Here is a 6,000-nt window from a genome sequence, read left to right as displayed (position 1 = left end):
ATGTACAGAAAGAGATTTTTCTTGACTGAGAAGCTCTGCTCCAAATAAAATTCTCACTGGTCCAGCTCCTTCCTCAAGAGCTCAACACAGCCCCTCACACAGACCCAGCTTTGGCTGCTGAGGAGGCTCAGCTCCTGGGGTCAACAAATCTCTTTGGCCAGGCTCAGACCTGGTTTTGAGATACTCAGCAGTTTTCAGAATCAATCCCCTCTGCTCACAGAGAAAATCCACTCTGGACCTGCTCAGCCCTCTACTTGCACCCCCATGGAGCTCTGGCATCCTCTGTCCAGCTGGCATTAAGTGGCCACAGAGCAGGGAGTCAGATCTGTGTGTGTTCCAGCCCAGAAACTCAGATAAAGCCTTCTGGCCTCACATAGTGCCAGATCCCAATAATATTTGTGTGCAATGTCTCTAGAACATGTCTGTGGCTCAGAAACAGATGGTTTTAAGAAGAGTCATTCCTGGTGCTGTGGAAACCTTCAGGGATTCACACGTGCATTTACCAGGAGGAGAAACTGCCTGTCCTATTGGAGCTGTGATTGATGTGTTACTCCTGCAAGACTCAATCTTGGAAGTTTGTCCTCCCAGGAATCTGCCTCATTAATTAACTTGGACTGCTGGACAAGTTAGATGGACAACTCAACAATGTGCAAAAAAGGTTTGCAAGGTGAAAGACAAGATTTGTAAAGGTCATTAAATACCTAAGATGGAGGCAGAGGCTTCCTTCTGTCCTTATTTAGATATTCTTATTTAAGTGTTCTTAAGTACTTAAGAACACATACACGTCCACTTTGCCTTTCATTTTCTTTTATGTTAAAGTCTGCTCTCTCAATGCACTGTGCTTCATTTTAATACGTCCTGAGGACATACATTATCCCTCGTTTCAGCCTTCTCTTCTACAGATTTTATTTATTCTGTGCTCGTACAAAGCACTACCCTATTTTTCAGTGCCTGCCATTTGAGGCTTTCTAAGTGCCACACAAACATTCATGAACTTCTCTGTGCTACCCTCCAGAAAATAAGCTGGCAGTATGTGCCTTTCCCCCTCCTCCCCCTCATCACCCATTTATTCACCATTTTCAGAGTTTTCTCTGTTCATTTTAATCTGGTTCAAGTGCCTGTGATGCTTCTCCCATGCACACATATGATGAAGGGCAGGCTGTGTTCTCCTTCCCTGGCTCTGACATGAAATAATCCTCCACAATCATGTCTGCATGCTGTGCACTTCCTCACCAGAGATCCAAAAGCAGGGAGCAGCATCTATCAGAGCTGTACAACAAACGTAGCACTGCAGAGATAGCCGAGCTCTAATCACTCAGCTCCAGGCACTTTGCTCTTCATCATACTTGTCTAGACAGACTAAATGGTCTCTGCGAGACAACCCCGGTGTTAGCCAGGAAAGCGGCTGCGTTTTCCATACGGATGAACTCCCAAACAGGTACGGCTAAGGGCGGGTATTCCCTGGAGCACGGGCGGTGTGAAAGTGCCTCATCCCGCGGTGAAAAGGTAAAAAGGCACGGGGATGCGGTGCCTCCTCCTCCCAACACATCCTTGCTAAGTGGTGCCGCCAGGTCGGGGATGTTTGTGTGCATTTCACAGCCAGGGGGAAGGAAGGGGCTCTAGGGTGTTACTGCAGCTGGGGGCTGGGGGGGACAACGACAGAACCCAAAGCCACGGTTTCATAGGGGCCGGCTGTACCTGACCAGCAGCCAGCGCTGCCAGCCGGAGAGTTCTGCGGGCGAGGCATGTTCTGGAAGGGCTGCAGAAGCGGGTGCTGCTCCTGGGACACCTGAACACCCCCCGGCCCCGCTGATGTGGAAAAGGCGCTGTTGATGCTGGTCCCCAGTGCGGGAATCACACGGGTGGGTGTGCAGGGAGGGAACAACTCCCCGAGCACTCTGGGACCATGCACCAAGCACGAACACCGAGCTCGCCCTCGGCACCGCAAACCCCCGGAGGGTGCACAAGAGTGCGCGGGCAGGACCCCTGCAGCCCGCGGGGATGATGCCCGCAGCGCGGTCCCTAATGCCCGGCGGGAGATGCCCCGAGCGCGGTCACCAGCCCCCGGAGGGGGACACCCTAAAGCGTGACCCGCCGCCACCGGGGGAGGATGCCCCGAGCACGGCCACCATCGCCCGCGGAGCGGTGCCCGTCATACCGGGGGATGCTCCGAGCGTGGCCGCCCTCACCCGCGGAGCGCTGCCCGTCACCCCGGGGGCGATGCCCATCGCCCACCTGGGGGGTCCCGCAGCACGCCGGGGCCGGTCGGACCCCCCTTCCCCCCTGACCGTGCTCTTCCCCGATGAGGCGGCCCCGCGACACCCCCGATCTGCCCGGGGGGACAGGACAGGACTCACCGCCCGCCGGGCCGGGACTGCGGAGGCCGGGAGGAGCGGCAGGGCCGGGGCACCCGGCTCGGGGCTGGCGAGGCGGAGCGGAGCCCGGCAGTGGCGGCGGCGGCGGCGGCAGGAGGAGCAGCAGCAGCAGGAGGAGGAGGAGGAAGAAGAAGAAAAGGGGGAGCAAAGGGGGGCTCGGCCCCGCCGCCGGGAGCCCGCGGGATTCGCCGAGCGGCCGCGCAGAGCCGCCTCCTGCCGAGCGCGGGGCAACCGCCGGGGGGCGCCCGCGGGAGCGCCGGGCCCGCCACGGGACAGGGACAGGGGGACAGGGGGACGGGGACAGGGGGACGGGGACAGGACAGGGGGACGGGGGGGACACCGGGACAGGGACACCGGGACGGGGACAGGACAGGGGGACACAGGGACAGGATAGGGGGACACGGCGACAGGGACAGGACAGGGGGACGGGGGGGACACCGGGACAGGGACAGGGGGACGGGGACAGGACAGGGGGACGGGGGGGACACCGGGACAGGGACACCGGGACGGGGACAGGACAGGGGGACACAGGGACAGGATAGGGGGACACGGCGACAGGGACAGGATAGGGGGACGGGGGGGACACGGAGACAAGGACTGGACACAGGACGGACAGAATACGGACTGCAGGAGGGACTCGGGGACAGGGACGGGACACGGAGACAGGGACGGGACACGGGGTGCAGGGGGGACACGGGTTGGAGGGACCGGATACGGGGTGCAGGGGGGGCACGGGGTCCGGGAGTGGACACGAGTTGGAGGGACAGGACACGGGGTGCGCGGAGCAGATGGAGATGGGGAGCAGGACACGGGGTGCAGGAAGGACACGGGGTGCAGGAAGGACACGGGGTCCGGGAGCGGCGGGTCCCGAGCGGGGCGGGAGCGCAGGCAGCCCCGGCTGGGGAAGCGCGGTCCCGAGCGAGCCCGGGGCTGAGCAGCGCGGCGGTGCCGGGGGGTGGAAGCCCTTTAATCTGTGCTCTAATGGGAGCTGGGCGAGGAGCGGCTGTCTGGGGACCGGCTGTGCCGGTGGCTGGTGCCATCCCCGCCCTGCCAGCCGTGTTTGCATTTTCCTTGATGCTCGCAGCATCGCTCCCACATGACCCGGATGCGTTTCTGTGTCCCACGATGTCCTTTAATTCGGGAATATTATCTGTTCTTGGAAAGGTTAATTACATTAAAGGAGTGGATCTCTGTTCCCATTTCTTCATGGCTTCATTTATTCTGCCTTTCATGTTTTGATTCTCTTCAGTGCTTTGATCCCTCACTTCTTCCATCCCTGGATGGGAGGGAAAAGGAATACCCTGGCTGGGACCCAAGCGTGTCCCTAAGTGACATAACCTGAAATTAGGGAAAAAAATATATTTTACAGCCTCAGGGGCTGTAGCAGTGCTGGCAGCCCAAATGCCATCTGCACACCCAGCACAACCACGGGCCTTGCAAGGGCCAGCAGAATGTCCTGGATGTGTCGTGGCCAGATGACTGCATGCCATGCTGCAGGATTAGCAAGCACCAGGATGAGACCATCCCTGCTGCAGCCCGCGTGCCTGGGACCTGCATTGCTCTGAAGGCACTGGCAGCATCACTGGTGAAAAATTGCCCTAATTTGCTGCTCTCATAATCAGGCCAAGGCGAAGCAGCAGCTTCTCCTGGCAGCAGACGCTGCTCGTGAATCTTCCTTGTGGGAAACCTTCCTGAGATTCAGCGTGTGGGAAGGGCAGGAGGGAATTCTGAGGCCTTGCAACAGTTTCTTCTACTTCAGCTGCTACCCAAAGCACAGGAGATGCCCTCTGTGCTGTTTTAATTGGTTGCTGCTTGTAATGAGACTTTATTTGTATTAATTACTTAAATTATGTATTTATGAGTTGCTCTGAGTACACCATCAACATGTTTAGAACCATAACAAGCCTCAAAGAGTCAGCTCCTACACAAGGAAGCTGTGAACTGCAAAACCAGATGCACTGATACAGTGTGTTCCCAAAATGCACAATTATTTCTTTGTTGAACCTATTGTAAACTTAAAAATTAGTAGCTGCTTTAGCTGCCAGCCCACTGACTGACCAGCACAGGTAAGCAGGACTGGTGTTGTTATTAAATGTTCTCACAGTGATGCATTTTTCCTGGGCAGGTACAGGGGGAGGTGGGCAGTCCTGGCCCAGCAGAGCTGGCAGTGAGGGACAGGGAGGCAGGGACAGAGTGATGAGGAAACAGCCACACACTCACTCTGACTTTTTAGAAGGCAAGTGGTTTTATTAAGAGAGCATCAGTAGAAAAGGAAGGGAAAAGGGAGCAGCAGGTGGTTAAAATTCAGACGAGAAGACAACCAGGAGCTGGAGGGAGCAGTGAATCAGAGGGATGGGGATCTGGGGCTGTGGAGGGAGCAGAAGGGCACGGGGACAGCTGCACTCACTCAGCATTCGCTCAGCTGCCACTAGAGCTGGTCACAGCACAGGCGTGGTGCTCACCACAAGTGGCCTTTATCTGCAGGGGTAGCAGCAGTCACCATTCTGCTCTGAAATCAGCTGTTTGTGCAAAGCTGTTTCCTGGAGCAGCCACGATCTGTGTCCTCCCCACGGGAAAATGTAAAATACAGGGGTGCATGCCTTGGGCAGGTGAGTGCAGGAAACTTCATGGGGCAGCACATCCTCAGGGAGAAGCAGAATGAAAAAAATCCCAAAAGTGCTGCCTGAGACTGGAATTTAAGCAACTGTAGTTATTTAGCCAAAGAAAGTTGTATAGATGCACAAATAGCTCCATGGGCAGAAAAGGCAGGTACCCACGAGCTGTGTAAGCCAGAGAGAAGAGACAGCCCAAACCCACAGCTGCAGGCTGAAGGCAGACTAATTGAAATGAGAAAATAGGCATTAATTTTTTAAAGAATGAAGTTGATTAGCTGCTGGAACAAATTACTGAGGAAAGTGAAAATCTTCCCATGCGATAGTGTTTTCTATTCCAGATAAGATGCCTTTCCCCAAGTGGGCTTCAGCCAAGCACACGTTCCTGTGTTCAGCAGAGCAAGGATGGGGTGAAATGTGGTGGTCTCTCCTCTGAGGAGGTGAAGAGATGACTTTGTGGCCCCACCTTGATTTCAGGAAATGAAGGCTGTGCTGTTGGAGTGGATTTCTAAATCCCTCCTGGAGGGTGCTCCTAATTTCAGTTTGTGCTGCTACCACAAAGCATAAATGCACACAAGGAAACTTTCTGAAAGTTTGGACCTCAGCAGCAGCCCAGAGAGAGCAGAGTGGGTTCAGCTCGTGTTTTGTCTTTGCTGCTTGGTTACAAAACCCTGACCTGCACTTGGGCAGCACTGTAGAACCACCAGCAGCTACTTTGATGTTGGTCCTACAGCAGCTGCAGCCACATCTGTCCCACCTTAGGACTGTGTTGTGCACAAGGAGAAGAATTAGGGAATGCCCACAAAAAATGGTAAGAATCTAATCTCACATTGCTGCTTCTACAGAAATGAGTCAAGTACAAAATTTGCCAGGAGGAGCAGGCTCAAAATCAAAGGGTGAGATCTCCTGCACGTTAATGGTGATGGAGAGGAGGAGACACAGGACTGACTGGTTTGCACAGGAGATTGAGGGTTCCCATCCTGGGAGGTTCTGGGAGGATGTGGCACAGACCT

This window comes from Passer domesticus, chromosome 15 (genome assembly GCF_036417665.1).
Source record: "Passer domesticus isolate bPasDom1 chromosome 15, bPasDom1.hap1, whole genome shotgun sequence".
NCBI classification, from domain to species: domain Eukaryota; kingdom Metazoa; phylum Chordata; class Aves; order Passeriformes; family Passeridae; genus Passer; species Passer domesticus.
The sequence above is the reverse complement of the archived record's forward strand: the minus strand, read 5'-3'. Positions refer to the sequence as shown.